This window comes from Natrix helvetica (assembly GCF_964273705.1).
Source record: "Natrix helvetica genome assembly, chromosome: 1".
Classification (NCBI taxonomy): Eukaryota; Metazoa; Chordata; class Lepidosauria; order Squamata; family Natricidae; genus Natrix; species Natrix helvetica.
The window spans coordinates 85314419-85335788 of record NC_138548.1 but is presented as its reverse complement, the minus strand read 5'-3'; the positions used below and the strand labels follow the sequence as shown (position 1 = coordinate 85335788).

The window sequence follows — 21370 nt, the reverse complement described above, 5'->3', positions numbered from 1 at the left end:
TGTACAAGATAATGAGATTTTTCTAATGAAGGAGATCAACCTTAGGACCTATTCGTACACCCCACTTTAGCACTCTATGAGTAATATTTATAACCCTCTGAGATGGACAGTTAAGAAATATGAAATATAAACAAACAAATATAGGTGGATATATTGTCAACAACACTAATCTGGGGATGAGATAAAGGAACATGTAAATGTTACAACATAAAATGCTAGATCTCTAAGAGATCATCAACCAAATCTGCCAGTATTCTCTACAGATTTCTGTTCCCAGTTAATGTGCATTCCATGCTAGCATCTGCTTCAGATAAAAGCCATCTAATATGCGTGCATACACAAGCACAAATGCACACACACAGAGAGAGTTTACTGTTGGCATGGTTTTCTTGTCTGCTTTCCAGGAAGAATTCAAAACCAGAGATCACACCGAAATACATAAAGATGCAGATGCTGAAATCACTGCCACCATAGTAGATGATTCAAGAGGAAAAAGTCACATCAATTGCAGAGGTTTTCTATTTCTCATTTCTTAACATCATTTCAGAGTTTATCTCAGAGCTTTGTGTCAAATCCACAGGATGTCAATTCTAAGCTTTGATGATCCTTGTTTTGTTACTCCTGTCAGCCTTATATTTAAGTTGCTGAACAGTCACATCACCAAGGACTGGTTTCCTATGAAGCAACATAATACTCACTTCAAATGCTTGTTGAATTTCAAAATATGTCATATTTTAGTCAAAGCAGGGCTCCAAATAAACAATTTAGCTACAAAACTACACTGAACTTGTGTGTGAGAGAGAGTGAGTGAGTGAGTGAGAGAGAGAGAGAGAGAGAGAGAGAGAAAGAGAGAGAGAGACAGAGAGAGAGACAGAGACAGAGAGAGACAGAGCGATTTTTAGAACATTTTGACTATAATGCCAAAGTCCCACTAAATTAGAGTGGTCAGGTTTTATTCTCTCTCTCTCTCTCTCTTTAGAATATGAGTAAATGATTTATATATGTCTATATAACTTTATAACCACACAGTTATGATAAATTTGGGACATTATATTATGTAAAGCAATTAAACAACTAACAATTTAGTAATTTTGTAGAAATTACTAAAGTAAATAAACAACCTACCAGAATGCTTAGTCCATCTTCTACCCTTCTTAATTCCTGGCCCGTTAGGAAGGTACTCTAGAAGTAATTCTACTTGCTTGAGTCACACAAACAAAATATTTCTTTTTCGGGGATAGCAAGATTGAAGCCAACCCACTTGTATCAAAGTGCCAGTCTTTCTTCATAGTCTTAACCTGTTTAAAACAGGAAGAGAATATTGAATTCAATATCATTCACAAAATAATATTCAGTGCTGGTATAAGAATTTGTAAAGGCTGAATTATGTTTGTATTTGATCAAGGAAGGAGGAAGTGATTAACAGAATATTGAAAGTCATAAAAGCAAAACTGACTTGTATTAAACAAAATTAACATTATAGTAAACTTCAGTAAATTTAACATGCACAGTTAATAGGGGAATTCTACTAGGTCTCTCTCTTCTTCTCTATGAAAATCACAACTACATGGATCCAAAAATCACATTGAAAAGCAGTTGTATACATATACACATAGCTTATCATCCATTCTTATTATCCATTCTTGCATTAGAAATCACACTGAAATCATGTGCATTAAAAACAACAAATAAGCTTCTCTCAGATAACCAGAAAAAATATTTGCCCAATATCAGCTGTTCTTTATGGTTGAGAAAAGCCTAAAATCTGGTGGTTGATGCTGTTAAGAATAGATACAGGATAGGGTTGTTATAGAATTCCAGTTTCCTAGCACATACATGTTTGTACACATTTTTATACCTAAGGTACATTTCAAAAGTTGGAAAAAGTTGAATGGTTTGTGTATAGTTTCCAGAAGGGCAGTTTCCATTAAATTGCAAAGCAGGCAAATTCAAAAGAAACCTTACATTAAAATGTTGAAATAATTTGGACTAAATTCATAAGTAGCTAATTTAAAATTATTAACAAAATCAAATCAATTTAAGTGTGTCTATGTACTCAAAGTACAATTCAGTTTTAATCAGTCATGATCATGATCATGTCAGCCTTCCACCACCATCACAGTCAACAAATGGGTTTAAAATCTGAACATTCCCTTTATGGCATGGGTTCTAATTAAAAACCACTGACACACTCATGAAAATATAAAGTCTTTAAGTGAAAGAATTAGTTTCCTTTAAAAAAAAATCCTTTGTCCAACAAGGAATGAATTCAGTTAATCTATGAATGAAAACTAAAAAAGATTATTTAATACTTTGTGTATTTTATGTTAAATAACATGAATATGGGTATTCTCTCTCCTCCACTAGTATCAATAATTTTCATTATTCATTGTTATGGTTTATTGCACCTCCACTCAGATGTTCAGACTGAATCAGCATTTTTATCCACCTATCGAGTCCTTTCTAAGGACCTGTGATAGGCAGATGTTGATGTCTGATTGTGTTAAAGGTATTGTCACAGGATGTAAGCTGTTGCAAGCAATGCTGCCTTTTACAATTGACTAATAGTGAATTTGTCAATGTCAATGGTGTTCAAGAGGTGATCCAGTTGTTTTGGGATTGCACCCAAGGTGCCATTATAATTATAGTTATAATATTTATAAAATATTTATGATCACCCATTCTAAAATGGTCTGTTCAGCTTATATAATATCGGATTATACAATTAAAATGGTTAAAAACCCAACCCTGTACATTAAAAAGAACAACCATAACAATTAAAAAAACACAAACAACAGGGGCTTCACAAACACACTAACTAATTGTTGCCAAATGAGAACAGAGCCTGGCTTGAAGGACTTCTGGAATCACTTCTAGAATTACTGAAGAATTATACATACACCATTTCTCTGTACTCGGTGGACAAAACAATTGAAATACATGGTTCTACAAGTAACAATTTCCTATACCATTAAGGGTTTTATACATGATGAATTACTTCTGCTATAGTACAAGTCACTTTGGGCATCAATGAAGTTAACAGAGTGCTCCATAATGTAAAGATGAATGTATTTAATGTCTATATCACAACAATTTTTCTCCAGTAAAACTAAAGATTAAAGTTCATTTCAATTCAACTCAGCTTTATGGATGTGTCCAGATATTTTCTTGGCATCTTGTCGGAAGTGATTTGCCTTAGTTTTCTTCTTAGACAACTTTGGACTTTTCAAGTAAGCCTAAAGGAGTTGTATATGCAGAGGTGGGTTCCTACTGGTTCGGACTGTTTGGTTCGGACGGTTTGGCCAAACCGGTAGTAACTTGGCGGCCTGGGTCGCTGGAACTGGCAGCGAGCCAGGCCTGCCATGCCCCCAAACTGGTTCTCTCGGCGGCGTTGTAGGTGCCACCATCTTGTTTTTGCCTTCTGCATATGCACTGAGCAATTTTTGTTGCACTGTGTAAGCGTGCACAGCACACGCATGGGGCGTGTGTTTCTGAGTGAACCAGCAGTAGCGGCAGCCAGGATCCATCCCTGGGTACATAGGATAGTGGAGTTCTTCTATCTATCAAAGCCCTAAGCAAGTTGAATTCTGCTATTGCTGGACCCTGCTAATAGTCAGGTCCAGAAAAGTTTTGTAGGCTTTGTTTGTTTATTTATTTGTTTGTTTGGCTTTACTATTTTTGTGAATAACCCATGGTGGCAAACATATCCAACAAACCTTCCTCCTATTTTCCTCACGAAAACCACCATATGAGGTGAGTTGGGCTAAGAGAGAGTGACTGGCCCAAAGTCACCCAGCTGGCTTTCATGGCTAAGGCAGGACTTTCAATTCATGGCTTCCTTGGGTTTTGTTTTTTTTTAGCCTGGTGCCTTAACTACTAGATCAAACTGCTACAACAATATTTGGTTAGTCCCAATAAAACTATGCAATTAAAAATATTTGCTCCTTTCCAAGAAAAAAAAATGTAGAATGTTCTAAAAAAAGGGGAAAAAAAGAAAATCTGATTCAAAAACTGGATCAATTTTTCTTCACCTCAGAAAATGAATCTATGGTTTGTCCTAAGGAGCAGTTTATACAATCTATGTGGGATTTATTTCCTGGTAAATGTGTTTAGAGTCACAGACTGCAGGTAATTCATCATCAAAATGCAGCTAGTCCATTCAAGTAGGTTAGGGACAGCAACAACAACAACAACAAAAGATGAAACACATTGTTCTTATTAAAATAAATAGCAGCAGTAAAAACTTCAGTGTTTCAGTAGCACTATACATTAGTTTGCTTTGTGTGCAAAGCAAAAAAGAAGTGCTTCAGGGAGGATCAAGAAAGCAAAGGTTAAATCTTTTTCTGTTATAAACTGCTACCAAATAACCCTCAATATACTCTGTAACAGAGAAGCAACCGACAAGAAGACGAAGGCTGTAAGAAGTAAAACAAATTATGAAAAATTGCCCATCAAAACCACAGTCAATTCCCAGGTACTGAAGATCAAAAGTGTTTCTCCATATGCCTGAACATCTTTATATATCATTCTGCTTCAATAGTTTGAGTGAAGTTATCCAAGTATTTATGCAGAGGATTCAGCTATTTGTCCCAGTTGATATATTTCACGAAATAATCTGTTAATATCCAAACATTTTTCCTCATTCATAATGATTCATGAATTCATGAATAATTTGACGAACGTTTATAACTTATGGAAAATAGTTGTTCACTGGGTGTGATGAGTCACTTTTCAGCTTTTTACATGGAATGTTAGGTTCTTCTCAGAGACTTGGTGAATATTGTCATGAGTTAGGCTAATCCATTACAGCTTAGCCTTTGAAAGGATTTGAACAGTCCCAGATCATTTCAATTTCTTGCTACTGTATATCCACGATCATCCCTCTAGAACAGTGATGGGATACAACCAGTACAGCCCGGTACGGGCATACTGGTGCCTACTGGGAGCACCAGGTACTGTTCCAGTACAGTGCTCCGGAGGGCCCGCCTGCCCACCCTCACCTTTATTTGGCCGATCGGAGCTTTCGCGCACATACACAGATTGTATGGCGCCTGCCGAGCAGCTGGAATGTCGTGGGCGTAAGTATGCATGTCCGTGCTGCACGCATGCTGCACATGTGCATATGGTGGATGCCAGGCCCCATTGCAGCGTATTGGTTGCAACGGGATACGGAATCCACCACTGCTCTAGAAGCATAGGTGGATTTTTTTTAAAAAAAGCAAAGAATAGCACTACCTCTATAGTTGGCAATGACTACCAGAGTAAAATCCATAGGGACTCCTGTTAATCATTTCCAACTATAGAGGGTAGTGCTATTCTCTGTTTCAAGGGCCATTGAGCCAGCACAATCCAAAGTTGTTTCTGTGATCATGTGGCCAGCATGACATTGCAGAGTGCTGTTCACTTTCCCACTGAAGTGGTACCTAGATATCTACTTGCATTTGCCTGCATTCCAATTTCTAGATTGGCAGGAGCTAGGGCAATGAATGGATGCTCAGGTCTTGAACCTGGACTGTCAGGTTTCCAGCTGACTAGCCCAGTGTCTTAATCGCTGAGCCGCCATTGCACCACTTCCTAGAAACATCAATGGGGATATCTGAAGAAAATGTAATGAAATATGTGAATCCAACCCAGGGTTATACCAACAGGCTAGGGAATTAGAGTTATAAGATGTGTTCTAATCTTTGGAAGACAAGATTGTGACTGTGTCAAATACAATGTATTTTTTTAAAAAAAAATAGAGGGTCAGGGAGAGGCAATCAAACTGCAAGATACTCTTCCTGCTCTTCCAATTTGCCTTTGCCTTTTGTCCCCAACTCTTTTTCAGAAAGAAGGAGGGGGAAAAAGGCAGCCTCTCTTCTGACAGAAAAGGTTCTTACACTTCCCTTTGTTACAAGACAGTTGAAAGGTACTAATAGGTTTTGTGTTTCACTGAGCAATCATCTGTCCTACAGTTTGCAGCCTTCTTCCTGCTTACATGTCAACTGAATTCTAAGGAAATCCCTCCTATGAATCTGTTTTCCTCTAATCAGAAAATGAGAGGCTGAAGAGCAATAAAAGAACAGTTGACAACAGCAACAATAGATTGCTGAAAGAAATTCTAAAGCATCCGAAAATAAGGAGGAGAAATAGATGTCTTTTACAGAGCTTGTTTTTTTTTAAAGTATTTTTTTTTCAGAAAATTGCAAGTCAGATCTTTTCATACTATTAGCTGTAACCAGCATCCCAGGAATATGTTCACATTCTTCCTATAGACTTTACCTGCTAGTTAAAGACTGTTGGAAAGGCAAAGAAAAATATCTGGGTTCATATGCACCATCTTCCACTGTATTTGAATGCAGAAAGCAGCTTCTCGATGCACTTTCTTTAAAGTTATAACAGTAAAATTTTGTCTTGGGGGGAAAAAAGGCTTCATTCACATTTCCTTCACATTAAAAGCAAGCTTAGCTAATGATGTGGTCTAATGAGTGGTTTATGCCTTCTGACAAACCAAATGAGGTTTATCAGCAGAGGCTTTAGGCAGCATGGAATCGCTGCAATTTTACATCTCATTGATTATCAGAATGAGAACAGCAAACATTCATGCGGCATAAAATACACCCTTCTTCACATATCACAGAGTTCTACACAGAGGAAACGAAGAGAAGCAACTGTAGGGGCACTCTTTCCCTACTCTTTGGCCAATTTGTTCACGGAGAAGCTAACATCACATTTTTAAAAATGAAATCGCACGTAATGGAATTTGTCTTTGTACAGGTAGTTTGGGACTGGATTATATCAGAGAGGTGGGAACTCCAAGAAGTCTTTCTTTAATTTTTATATTAAAAAAAAAAAAAACTTAATACGTTTTCTTGTGCAAAGATAGAAAGCATATGTCACGCTCTGATATGATGACACTGAATCAACTGAAAGCATTTATTAAGATAGTATAATGCAACTTCCTTGATTTTGTATTTGGTTATGACATGCATAGCTCTCTTCCTTAAGGAAAAGAAGATAAACATTTGCACATACGAGAAATTCCTGCTAAATGTTTCATGACTTAAGGCCACAGTGGATTTGTTTGTCTCTCCTCTCATTTTATGCTGGGCTAACTTCTTGAAAATTCCTCTACAACCCAGTAAGGAAGTTGTGTGGGTTACCTGTGAAAATACAACCTTTTACTGCTTCTTTGATTCCTTTAGTAGACTATGAATTAGTGTTCTTTCACTTTACTATACATTTCCCATACTATTGCTTTTCCCCCATGGAGCAAATGAATTGCTATGTACATAATAAACATAATAGCAGAGAAATTGATATTTGGAATGATTAGCTTTTAAAAAATCTTATTTAACATGTCCTCTTAAATGAAACTGCAGAGATGGAATTTTGTGTCATTAGGAGTAGAGACTAACAGAATCAGAAGCTGGATATATTAGAGCCAGTGGCAAACCAAGCCGCTTTTAAGAACACAGTCAAACAAAAGCTCTCAATTCATGTGTAGTTTTTCTAAACGCTGCAGTCCTTTGGCACCAATTAATGAATGCACAAAACAGTTCAAGACAACAAAGATCGATTTAACATAATAAAATGAGCCTAGGCTTATAATCTGCTATCAAGCCAGGTTCAAAGTGTTAATATTGATGCAAAAAGTCCTAAAAACTTGGAATCAAAGCAGTTTGAAGAATATTTTCAAGAACATATGCTTTAAGAACAGCTTGCCTCCAGAAGTTGTGAATGCCCCAACACTGGAAGTCTTTAAGAAGATGTTGGATAGCCACCTGTCTGAAACGGTATAGGGTTTCCTGCCTAGGCAGGGGGTTGGACTAGAAGACCTCCAAGGTCCCTTCCAACTCTACTATTGTATTATTGTAAGAGGAATGATTGCTCTCCATATAAGTTCTTACAGGTTGCTGCACAGCCTTTTCTGCAGCAACATCAGTTCTATTGGATAACCTCTCCTCTGAGTTACACTCAACTCCAAATTAGGCACATTGTACATGTCAGACAGAAACTTATATTTTTTATGTTGGTCTTCCTTCACTATTGACATTTTCATGCATTGTTTTTTTTAATTTAAACAATTACTTTTTTAAAAAGTACTGTTTATGCCAGGACTGTCTAAACTTGGGAACTTTAAGACTTGTGGGCTTCAACTCCCAGAATTCCCCAGCCAGCCTGGCACACATACCCACAGGGTGCAGCATGATTTCCTTTATAGTCAACATGATAAATCCACCTTTAGTTGCTCCATCTCATTTGGTGATGACTTGGAAGTCAGGCATTCCCAGTCACTGCTCCTAAATTCCGAAATGACCTTCACCTTATGTACAGGATGTGACAGCAATTATTTGCTCTACTTTTTATTTTGTTTTTTTGTTCATGCTTTCAGATCAGGAAGCAATAGCTTTTTATTACTATATTAGCTATACCTCTGTAAAGGATCTTGACACTTTTATTAAGTTATAATCAGGGGTGGGCTTCAAAAATTGCAGCAATGGGTTCGCTGCCCCATTTGTGGTTGGGCGTGACCTAGTTGGCATCCTGTACCATGGGGGGGATTTTTTACTCTCCCCAAGCTCCGAAGGCTTTCCTTAAGCCTCTGGGAGGGCGAAAACTGCCTCCCCCTAGGCTCTGGCAGTCAGAAACTGGCCCATTTCCGGACTTCCGGAATCTCCGGTAGGCCCATTTTCCCCTCTCCCTGAGCCTCCGAACAGGCCCTGCACTTACCTGGCATGATGAACAGGCTGCATGGAGACACCTGGGAGGGGAGGGGTGAGTGGGAGGGGTGTGGCCATCCAGGGATGGCATTTGGGGATTTGCCGAACTGGGCAAAATCCTAGCTAGAGGATCACCTGAACCTATGTGACACCCCCCCCCCCCCAGCAACCCACTCTGGTTATAATTTATAAATGTTATAGTTAAGCCAATATGGCTTGGATATGATGACTCAAAGCTGACTTCTTGCTCTATACTGTAGGAAGTTATCACCCAGCTCTCTCCCAGAAAAATGAAATATCCTAGGAAATATTGAAAAGGCAGAATATTTCTCTGGATGTGAAAAGAAACATGTTTCAAAAAGACAAAGTAACTCTCCCTGCAGCTTCCTGCCCCCACCTTTTATCCATGAGCCATTAAAGCCAGAGCTAGTCCACTTTACATAATAAAAGACTTCTCTTCTTCAGCTCCAGGGGGATGGGAATGAAGGCATGGTAATATAAGCCTTTACTCAACTGACCACATGGCATCTGAACTCAACCAAACCTGGATTCAAAACTCAGCCTAGAGGGTTGCCCTTGCATGGGCCCATGTGAGTCTGAAACCAATCAGAATACATTTCTTACACAGGAACAGAAAACAGATAGGTGGGGCCGAACAGATTATAAAAAGCCCTGCAAGCCCTTCTTCGCCCCTTCTTCCCTTTTTTTCTTCATCACCCAACACCTGGAAGCATGTGATCACCTTTTTCCCCAGGACCTCCAGCCATGCGGTCCTGTCCTCCATTAAAACATTAAACCATCTTTGTAAGCAGCCTCCGTGCCTCCAGTGTATTTTTCTCCACTTGGGGGCGAACCCAGAAGGACATTTCTTCCAACAATACCTCATATCAGATTCTATGTCTTGCATTCATTAAATTATGTAAATGACCACTCAGTTTTAGTCAGTAGTTCTTGCTCAAGTGCCCTGCTAAAAACACACCAAATTGTATGTGGCGTTCATATGTATTTTAACAACGTTGCAGTAAAATCTCTGCCCTCTGGCAAGCCAAAATGATATGCATCCCTGTGGTTTAAAATGCTACTCTGCAAAGAGTACACATTAATTTATGAATCTGAAAATCAAAAACCGAGCAGAGAGAAGGCATTTCAATAAAATGAGTTGATAGAAAATCCAAATACAAGCCTGCTTTTGTACTTACAGTGTGCTTGCATACTTCTACTCAGTGTTCATGAGAATGGAATGTTGGAACAAATGGAGGTTTTGTCTAATCCAAGCTGGTCCTTCTCATGTGCCACTACTCTTACAGAAACGAAGGCTGACAAAACAACCTACAATATAATTCCCATTTGTGTCTCCCAAGCCACTACATAGGTCTTAACTACCATTTGATATAGCAGCTGAACTGGCCTTTAAATATTTTAGGAGTCTCAAACACCACAAAATTATATCATTCTTATCACCTCTTCTCCTCCTCAAAGGCCCAGGGGGACATAGGTAGATAAATGTGATATCTGGACTCTAAATAACTTTCTCATTTTAAATCAGGTAATCTCAGAGTAAGAGGCTCACTCGGAGAAACACATGCAAACACTTCAGAATAGACAAGTCAAACTGCTGGGGCTCATTCTGTAATTTAACCAATCACTTCCACTGGACCAAGAGTGGCTTTTAAGTACTACACCAAAAGATAAATTATGCTTTAAATCAGTGTTTCCCAACATTTTTGGCACCGGGGAACAGTTTTGTGGAACAATTTTTTTCCACAGATCGGGGAGTGCAACCTAGATCCCTCACACGCAGAGTTTACAATAGAGTTTCTGCTCCTGTGAGAATCTAATGCCTGATGATCTGAGGTTTGGTTTGGTTTGGTTTGGTTTAGTTTAGTTTTTTAGTTTAGTTTAGCTTAGCTTAGCTTAGCTTAGTTTAGCTTAGCTTAGTTTAGCTTAGTTTAGCTTAGTTTAGTTTAGCTTACTTTAGCTTTGCTTTGCTTTGCTTTGCTTTGCTTTGCTTTGCACCTTCTAAATGCCATCTTCAGTGAGCATTATACATAAAAGAAAAAAAAAGTAGGTGGAACTGAGGTGATTATGCTTGCACTGGGAAGCAGCTGCAAATACAGATGAAGCTTCACTCGCTTAGCTGCCACTCACCTCTAGCTGTGCGGCCTGGTTCCTAACAGCCATAGACCGGTACTGGTCCATAGCTCAGGGGTTGAGGACTCCTGCTTTAAATAAATTCCTGCCAAATCTGGAATGTTGCCTGTAAGTGGATAATTATGTTGAACAGATATAAAGAATCAGGATGAATATGTTAATAGTATGTTTGATGTTTTAAGAAAGTAACACACTTCCTTTTTTTTAATGTGTGCTTCTACATTTTTTTCAATGGATTTTCAGGTGAATCAATCATATGCTTTCAGATGAAAGTAAGGCTGTAAAGTGTGCATGACTTTCTGCATGACTTTCTTGAGAATAAGTCTCACTGAAGCTCTAAATGGTTTGTAGCAAAAATATCTCAAATATTTCTTTTTTTTATTCTTACTTTTTGTTTTAAATCTGACAATAGAAACTCTTTGGTGGATTAGGGACTCTGAACCCAGAAACCCTGGAAATTGCCCTACTAATCTGAGATACCTTGTCTAAGGGAGCATGCTCATAGTTAACATTATTAAATCTTTTTCAAAGGCTGACTTTTTTATTTCTCTTCCTCTCTTTTCTTCTGCAAAACCCTTGAAAAGACTATATAGCAGGAAAATATTTCCATAAAAAAGCCCTAATGTCTTTCTGCTACTTTATTATTTTAGTGGATATAATTGGCTATTACTTTTACATTCATTATAAACCTCTTTATGGATAAAGCAAAATACAATCTAATGTCTGCAAATAAATGAAACAAAATTATATCAGGCTGGATTACATACCATTGAAAATCTAATATACCAGCTGTAGTCCCACATATTTTAAAATTTCAGAAGGAACATGCTGCTCTATCTCCCTCTTACCCCCCTTTACAGAAGGAAGTTCATTTATAATCACATAATTCAGAGATAGGGATTAATTATAATGCTGAATGTGACAATATACAGGATGTAAAAGCCCAGTATAAAATCCACTGAATGCTGATCACTGGACAAATTCAGGCCCATGCAATAGAATGCACGCTGGTTCTGAAAATGTTCCTTACCCACAGCTGTATAAATTATATCTGTTTTCTTATGTGGCTACTTATCAATGCAGCTTTTGTGAAACCCAGAAATCATCTCTGTTCCATCAGCAGTTTTATGAATAGAATCAAAGTCTGTTGGAATTTAAGATCCAGCAAATTTGGAAAGCACTACGTGAGAAAGGCTGCCTTTGGTTTTGAGGGGGTGGGGGTGGGAAATTATTTTTTGGTCCTAACATATTTAACAGTTCCTTATCATCTCTCACTTTATCATCTTTCGTTGGTTATTTGTCTTGATCCTAGCTACAATATCTACTTTCATTGTTGCATTTTTTATTCCTTCTCTTTTCTCATAGACTTATTGTAGTTGTCTTATAACCTATGAAAGACAAAAGGAAACATGCATTTAAAAATGTCCTGCACTTGAGCATCTGCCTATAAAACCATCATTATTATTTTTTTTGCATTTTTAGCTGACTTTTAAGTAATCAAAATGTCTTACTTTGGAGGAAACTGTCAGGGGAAGTTCCACCCTGAATTAATGAGGCGTGGACCATTGGCTCTTCTAGCAGCATATTTCTGAATAAGCAGAAAACACTTTAATATAAACGAAAATAAAATACAAATCTTGCTAACTCAATTAACTACATTTTGGCAAAAGCTATGTTGCCCACCTTCTCTTGGCAGGCGAACGGAAGATCAGAAGGAAAGTAAAGAATGTGTGACGTATTATGTGACATGCGCATTAATCATTGTCAGATAAGAAACAGTTCAGTCTACTGTATAACTCAGAATATAAGCACAAGTTGGCAAACCATGACTGACCCAAATTCCCAAAGGCAAATTCATGGTCACAACAGACTACAAGAATGCTTTCCAGATGGAGCTGCCCTTGAAGTCCACTCAGAGGCTGCAGCTGGTCCAGAATACAAGGTGTGGTGGATGAAGGATGCACCACATTATATCCATGTGTTGCTTCATGAGCTGCACCAGTTGGCTGCTAGGTGCAATTCAAGGTGCTGGTTATGCATAGGGTCTTGTTATTTTCAGGCCACCTACCTCCAATAGTTTTGCCAGCTCAGTAAGATCTGACATAATTATTGTGCTTTAGGTCCCTTCTATGAAACAGTGTCATCTATCAGAACCAAGAAGATATTTATTCTCTGTCACAGTGCTTGCCCTCTGGAATAGCATCTTCCTGGAGATCCATAAAGTCCTCATTCTTCAGCTGTTCTGCAAATTTGTGAAAATGTATCTTTGCTCCCAGGCTGGGCTTAAGGTAACTATCAAGCCTCTGTTGGTTTTCTTTGGGTGCATTCAATTGTTTTAGAAATCCGGGTCTTTTTTTCTTTATTTCATTTTACTGTTTTTATTGTCAATAAATGTAAGCTTCCCAGACTTGCTGAGAGTTGGCTTCTAAATCTCATTGAATGAATATTGATTGAGGATGTGAACCAAATCCAGCACTTTAACTTCTGCTACACTAATACAATACAATACAATAGTAGAGTTGGAAGGGACCTTGGAGGTCTTCTAGTCCAACCCCCTGCCTAGGCAGGAAACCCTATACCGTTTCAGACAAATAGCTATCCAACATCTTCTTAAAGACTTCCAGTGTTGGGGCATTCACAACTTCTGGAGGCAAGCTGTTCCACTGATTAATTGTTCTCACTGTCAGGAAATTTCTCCTCATTTCTAAGTTGCTTCTCTCCTTGATTAGTTTCCACCCATTGCTTCTTGTTCTACCCTCAGGTGCTTTGGAGAATAGTTTGACTCCCTCTTCTTTGTGGCAACCTCTGAGATATTGGAATAATGCTATCATGTCTCCCCTAGTCCTTCTTTCTCTTAAGCTAAACATACCCAGTTCCTGCAACCGTTCTTCATATGTTTTAGTCTCCAGTCCCCTAATCATCTTTGTTGCTCTTCTCTGCACTCTTTCTAGAGTCTCCACATCTTTTTTACATCGTGGCAACCAGAACTGAATGCAGTATTCCAAGTGTGGCCTTACCAAGGCATTATAAAGTGGTATTAACACTTCACGTGATCTTGATTCTATCCCTCTGTTGATGCAGCCTAGAACTGTGTTGGCTTTTTTGGCAGCTGCTGCACACTGCTGGCTCATATTTAAATGGTTGTCCACTAGGACTCCAAGATCCCTTTCACAGTTACTACTACTGAGTAAGGTATCACCTATACTGTACCTGTGCATTCCGTTTTTGTTGCCTAAATGTAGAACCTTACTCTTTTCACCATTGAATTTCATTTTATTAGATAGTGCCCAATGTTCAAGTTTGTCAAGATCCTTCTGTATCTTAAGCCTATCTTCTGGAGTGTTGGCTATTCCTGCCAGCTTGGTATCATCTGCAAATTTGATGAGTTCCCCATTTATTCCCTCATCCAAATCATTGATGAAGATGTTGAAGAGTACTGGGCCTAAAACAGAGCCTTGGGGTACTCCACTGCATACTTCCCTCCATGTAGATGCAGTTCCATTGAGAACTACACGTTGAGTGCGGTTGGTCAGCCAATTACCAATCCATCTGGTGGTGGTGCTGTCTAACCCACATTCTTCTACTTTATCTAGTAGTAGGTTATGGTCTACCTTATCAAAAGCCTTACTGAAGTCCAAGTAAACTATATCAACGGCATTCCTCTGGTCCACTAATTTTGTCACATTATCAAAGAATGCAATAAGATTAGTCTGGCATGATCTGTTTTTGACAAATCCATGTTGGCTTTTGGCTATTACTTTGTTTGCTTCTAGGTGTTCGCAAATTCGTTGCTTGATTATTTTTTCCAGAATCTTTCCTGGTATTGAGGTTAGGCTGATAGGTCTGTAGTTTCCTGGATCTAATTTTTTCCCTTTTTTGAAGATGGGAACCACATCAGCTCTTTTCCAGTCCTCTGGTAGTTCCCCGGTGTTCCAGGATCTCTGAAAGATATAATTCAGTGGTTCTGAGATCTCGTCTGCTAGTTCCTTCAGAACTCTGGGGTGTAATCCACATTGGTTCACCTAGTGCACAACTACATTGGTTCACCTAGTGCACAATAATTAGCCAGCAAGTGATTATTATAAATACCCCTACTTCTTCTTTCTTTAAATTATATTTCAATTTTTTTTGGAAGACTTGGAATTGCCAAGAGTAAAGTCACAGTTAAAAATTAATCAGTTTATCTCTAAAACATTTGTACTGTTACAGATGCATGGAGAATTGCAATGATGCTGCATTATCCAGCTCTCTGGATTTCACAAGGGAAGAGACTAAAAAAAGAAACCAATGCTTTCAAACATCTCACCATCAGGGGACACCTAGGAATAATTTACATTAATTTTACAGCTCAGGCTATCAGAATTCAAGATTCCATTCAGTAACTGTAAAGTCTTGGCTTTTCTTTGACAGAAACTTCTTTCTATTATTACCATTACCAATAATTCATTATATATACCAATTATAGATATATCTATTGACTATAAAATAATTTTGAACCATAATAACCAAGACACAAAGCTAGCTTTCTAACAGCAATTTAAAAAATTCATTCAGTATCCAAAAGAGGTTGGATGGGAAGACCCTTATAAATATACTTGTAGCTAAGACTATCCCATTGATTAGTATATATACACAGAGAGACATTCACACACACCATTGAGTGGTTATCTGGATTTTTGTGGTCCAAATAGGGTAGCTATTTGTAGTAATAGTAGTAATTTTTATTAGATACACAAGTAGGCACCTAATACAAAAGAGAAAGAATTTGAATATTGTAAAGCTAGAATGCATATACTGAATTGCTCTATTCCTTCAAGTGTCTTAACGGTATTCTGTGGGAAATGGTCAAATAAAGCATCCAATGTATCATATGAACAAATAACAATATTTTTTTAAAAAATATAATGAACTAGAGGTGGCAATTATAACTGGTAAACGAGAGACAAAATCCTCATTTCTCATCAGAGAGAAATATTGACCACTAGATGGCCACAAAATATTTTGGTGCTCTCTTAGTTTGGTTGTTTGCTTGCAAATGTTTCATTACCGAACTAGGTAACACTATCAGTGAGTAATGAAATATCTGCAAGTAAATCATGCTCAAAGAGCACTAAGGATTCAACATTTCGACCCTGAGCGACATATATTCATTTCTATTGGAAGCAAAATATTTGTCTCTTGGGTATGTTTTGCTACTGCCTAGTAATTGTCCAGAATTTTGCAGCCCAAATAGGGTAAACCTAAATTTTAAGCTTTACATCCATAGAACAGTACACAAATTCTATGTGAATTGACTACACTAATATTCATGTCTTATAACCATGTTTGGTTGCTATAGAATCACTGGGAAAAATCTCATAATCACAATGTAATAAAGCCTGTCAATTATCCAAGAGGAGCATGAAATTATCCCCAACACTAATTATTTCCTGCCAAGAATTGTATACTTTTGCCTCTGAAGAATGGAATTTTCTGAGGTTTTTTTTTTTTCCATCCTCTTCCTGTATCTACATTGTCTAACACAAAACATTTGCATAACTTTATCTTGTTTATGAATTGGAGTATGGGCAACATATTTGAAGAAATGTTTTGACTCACATGCTTAATTGGGTTCTCTTTATCTAGTTTTAGGACTTGTTTAGAAAACAGATCATGTTTTAGATCATATTTATGCAGAAATTCTGAAAATTCAAATGGACTCGGAAAGTTTTCAGTACCACTATAGAAGCACTGAATCTTGGAGAATCCTTGATGCACCCAACAATGTATTTGTCGTTTTAGTTTTGACTAGTTGAAGTTTCTGAGTACATGTATTATACAGTGTGTTGTAGTAATCCAGACAGTAAGTGACTAAAGCATGAGTAGGAGGAACCCCCTATAACATGAATGAACCTAGTGCACAAAATGGATCAATGGAAAGATCTTTCAAGTCATGACTTCCACTACTGAAGCATGAGTTGTAAGTCCATAAAAAACAGTGTTCACACCAACTCTATCTGAGGAGTGCCACCCCATTTAAAACTATTGGTGGAATGGTTCTGAAATTAGGGAACATAAAGACCAGGGGCACACATTCTTTGTATGGTTGAGTTGTGACTTGTTCTTCTCCATCCAGACCTTCATACCCTCCAAATACTGGGTAAGCACTTCTATAGCATTAATTCTCCAACCAGAATTAGAGATGTACAGCTAGAGATCTTAAGCATATTGGTGGATTGAATGGAAATGTCAAACTAATGGAAGTCAAGCATACTTTTTATGATAATGTCAGCAAGCAGCAAGTTTATTCATATGGGCATTAAAATGGATTTTCATTAATGAATTTTAGTGACTTTTTAAATTACATTTTAACTCTATTATTTTACTTTTATGCTTTGAGCACCATCTATTGATAAAAAGAGGGTGTAGTCATTCAATAAAAAATAAATAAAACTGAAACTTAGCATATCAATTGGCCTTCCTTGGATCTCCTTTTATTGCTTCAGATATTTCAAAAGTATAGATTTGACATTCAGATCAACATCGTCTGAAAAGCTAGGTTAAAGTCCCACTATATTGTTAGGGGCACTTCATCATCACTAATTCTTATTTCGGTGTAATACTTCACAAAATAAGATTTGAGAAGGCATTTTCTGATGGTACTTCTACACCAGGAAGACTGCTGAGGGCCTTGCTAATAATTTAGCAATAATAATTTAAGGCATGGTTTCCTAACCTTATTTCATCACATCTCCTTAAGTGAAATCTTAATGTACATACCTTTAAAAATCCAAAAAATGAAATAAACAAACAATGCAATTAAACTTTATTAACTAAATAAAAAATAAATGAATAAACAATGCAATGAAACTATAATGACATAAAAATGAAAAATGAAAGGTCATGCCTCCTGCACTACCATGTTATTGACAATAGTATTTAGAAGAAGATGGATTCATCATAAAAAGGTACAGCTAAAAGGTTCCTACACATTCTTTGACTCTGTCTGCACCAACCCAAAGGAGGTACACTTCATAGTTTGGAAAACCATGATTTAGGGAGAAATGGATTAAAATACATAATCTTTTAAGTGGAGTCCATTTTCTTCTTCTTCTTTTTAATTCATACTGCCTTTTATTTCTTTCCTTCTTTTTCTAATACCAAGAGTAATAGTATTCTATCTAAATGTAGGCTTGTAGGTTTGCAATAGATGCAATATACATACTCCAGACAAAATTCTGACAAAAACAGGAACTATGAAAGTTGCTCTGAACTTCAAGCTCAGGGATTCCAATTATTGGCCCATGGCCCATTGGGAACCAGGCCACACAAGTGGTAGGAGATCTCACTAAGCTGCATTGGCACACAATACCATCTCCTCTCTCCCCCTCTTGCCACTTCCACCATCACCACCACCACCACCCGTCTGCAGAGATGGAAAGGCTGGGGACCGCTGCTTTCAAGTTTTGCTTCTAGAAGTAATGTTTGAACTGAAGACTGCTTAAAATCCATCTGCATCCATTGCTAGATTATGCAGAGCCTATTCTAGTGTCACTCATTTACTACTCTCATCCAAAGAGGACAAAGGATTATGTTGCTATTGTTGTTATAATAATAATTGTTTTTTAATCTTTTAAAATCACATATAATTATGGGTAGCTTACAAGACACAAAAACAAATTAAACAAAGCATATAATGGCAAAAAAGGAATAACACGGCTAATTTCAACTGGAAAATAAAATGAAATAACATAGCATATCTAACTTCAGTAGATAAATACTCAAAAGTAATGCTGGAAGTGGATTGTTTTAAGTTCCCTTTTTAGGAGTAACACTAGAGATTTCCTTGGATGCCGTCCCCCACATCAGTTAGCAGAAAATGCACCAAGCAGCGGGATTTGATAGTCATTTCTATTTTGTTAGTGCTGTTTCCTATATATATGTTACTGCTTTGTTTCTGGGCAAAAAGTAAAAAGCTGGTCATTATGCTTGTAAAGTCTTAAGTGTCTTATATTTAGGTTACTTAAAAATTAAAAAAAAATGTCTAAAGTATGAATCTACTCAAGCAATACATACAACAGCAGAAGTGTTTTTCTGCAATCTATCCCATTCAGAAATGAACTTGATAGATAACCCAGAACAATTCTTTACATTTTAGACTTTCAGATTGCATCATTTTTCCCCAAAGAAATTTCCTTGGTATATTTTGAGTTTTAGGAGAGCAACAAAGACTTTTGTTTCTTTTATCTAAAATCTCTTTTATCTGTTTTAACATCCCACACAGGGATGTAGTTATTTTAGGATTGACCCAATTGTTTATGATTCTCTTGCTTTAATTATTTCACTAATCCATTGTAACAGTTTTGAACTGCATTATTTTCTTTTGTATTTTGAAGTGGAAAACCACCTTAAAAACACTTTGGGGGCTGGATGATTTGGATCAGGCCGGCAGATAAAGACTTGCCTCCTGGGGGTGCAATTCTCCAGCACATACAGGGACCAATATGAATCACTTATGACAATGGTGGGTTTCAATTTTTTTTAGAACCTCTTCTGTAGGTGTGGCCTGCTTTGTGGGAGTGGCTTGTTGGCCATGTGCCTGGGTGGGAGTGGCTTGTCGGCCATGTGCCTGGGTGGGTGTGGCCAACTTGTAAAATGTGGCGAAACTCACCTAATAATGCTCTTGCTTAGCAACCAAAATGTTGGCTAAGAAACTCTGGCATTTGAAGCACGCAAGTCTTAAAGCTATCAAGTTACAAAACCCTCGCACCCCTAACCCTTTTAAAAAAAAACCAGTGGTGTTCAAATTTGACAGCTTCAAGACTTGTGGACTTCAACTCCCAGAATTCCTCCTCTCACTCTTCATCTTGATAATGTGCGGACGAGTGGGGGGAGGGAGCTGGAACCGGTTCTAAACGGCACTGTAGATTTGTGGAACCTCTTCTATAGAAGAGGTTAGAACTGGCAGGAATCCACCCCTGACTTATGAGCATCATTTTGGTGTAGTGTTACAAGAATTAAGCTGCAAACTAGGAGACTGAATCCCAGTCTCACCTTCGGCAGGAAGCTAACTAGATGACTTGGGCCTGTTATTCTCTCTCAGCCCTACCAAGAAGGCAATAGCAATCAATTTCTGAAAAACCTTTTAAAAACAACTGCAGGGACTAGTTAGGAAGTCACTAGAAGTCAAGATTGCCTTGAAATTCCAAATACATTTATACTTATCACTTATACCTGTTTGCAATATGAAGAGATAAAGCTTACTTTTCTTCTTATTTTATCAGAATAAACAAAATGGCCTGGGGAGAGTAATAACTATAGTACTTAGAGTTATAGACCACTTTAAAGATAAGGTAAAGGTTCCCTCGCACATATGTTCTAGTCGTCCAAACTCTAGGGCTTGGTGCTCATCTCCGTTTCAAAGCTGAAGAGCCAGCGCTGTCCGAAGAAGTCTCTGTGGTCATTTGGCCAGCATGACTAAACGGCGAAGACACATGGAGCACTGTTACCTTTCCACCAAAGGTGGTCCCTATTTTTTATGCTTGCATTTTTACATGCTTTCAAACTGCTAGGTTGGCAGAAGCTAGGACACCTAATGGGAGCTCACTCCGTTATGCAGCACTAATAATTCAAACTGCCGAACTGCTGATCTTTCTGATAGACAAGCTCAGTGTCTCAGCCACTGAGCCACCGCATACCTTTAAAACACTTTAGAGTGTTTTAAAGTTCTCTCTAAAAGGTTTTCAGCATATTGCCCCCAACAATCTGGGTCCTCATTTTACCAACCTTGGAAGGAGGCAAGGCTGAGTCAACATTGAGCTGTTCAGGATCGAACTGCTGGCAGTCAGCAGAATTAGCCTGCAATAGTGTATTATAACCACTTTGCCAGCACAGAAAGAGGCAATACTATTCCCAATGCAATGGAAACCACTATAATGTAATCAAATGGCTCGGGAAGCAGTAGAGCTTATGCCATCATATAAAATTGATCTAATAATGTAAGTAATATATAGCTAAACTAAATCACAATTGGACCAGGAAGGAAGCAGCCTAAAGAAGAATGAATGCTGAAGAATTGGTACTAGTGAATCTTCTTGAGAGTCCCTTGAATTGCAAGGAAATCAAATCAGTCAATTCTAAAGGAAATCAATCCTGACTGTTCTTTGGAAGGACAGATACTGAAGCTGAAGCTCAAATACTTTGGCCACCTAATAGGAAGAGTGGAAAAGACCCTGGTGTTGGGAAAGTCTGGAGGCCAAAGGAGAAGCAGATGGCAGAGGATGAGATTATCAGATAGTGTCATTGATGCAATGAATATGAATTTGGGCAAATTCCAGGAGACACTGGAGGACTGGGAGCCTGGCTTGCTATGGTCCACGGGGTATGAAGAGTCAGACATGAACAATAGTGACTGAACAATAATGACCTAAATCATATGTACCCTATTTTCCTGAAAGTAAGACCTCCCTGGAGCCCAATTGGGCTTTTGAGCGCATGTGCTAAAATAAGCCCTTACCCAAAAATAAGCCCTTCCCGAA

The 21370-nt window shown here is 37.9% G+C and overlaps 1 protein-coding gene across 8 annotated transcripts in view; it reads right to left on the bottom strand.

The window, feature by feature from the left end:
- LRRC4C (leucine rich repeat containing 4C) overlaps positions 1 to 21370 on the bottom strand; it is an 862092-nt gene that overhangs the window by 105682 nt on the left and 735040 nt on the right. For 6 of the 8 annotated variants that reach the window (XM_081938166.1, XM_081938168.1, XM_081938164.1 and 3 more), the window contains one exon: positions 1126 to 1298. The exons of 1 other annotated variant lie outside the window; for it this stretch is intronic. The gene's annotated coding sequence lies outside the window, so the exon portion shown is untranslated. Of the gene's footprint in view, positions 1 to 1125; positions 1299 to 12364; positions 12378 to 21370 lie in introns of those variants that run through there. One more of the 8 variants, XM_081938171.1, reaches the window with a different exon arrangement.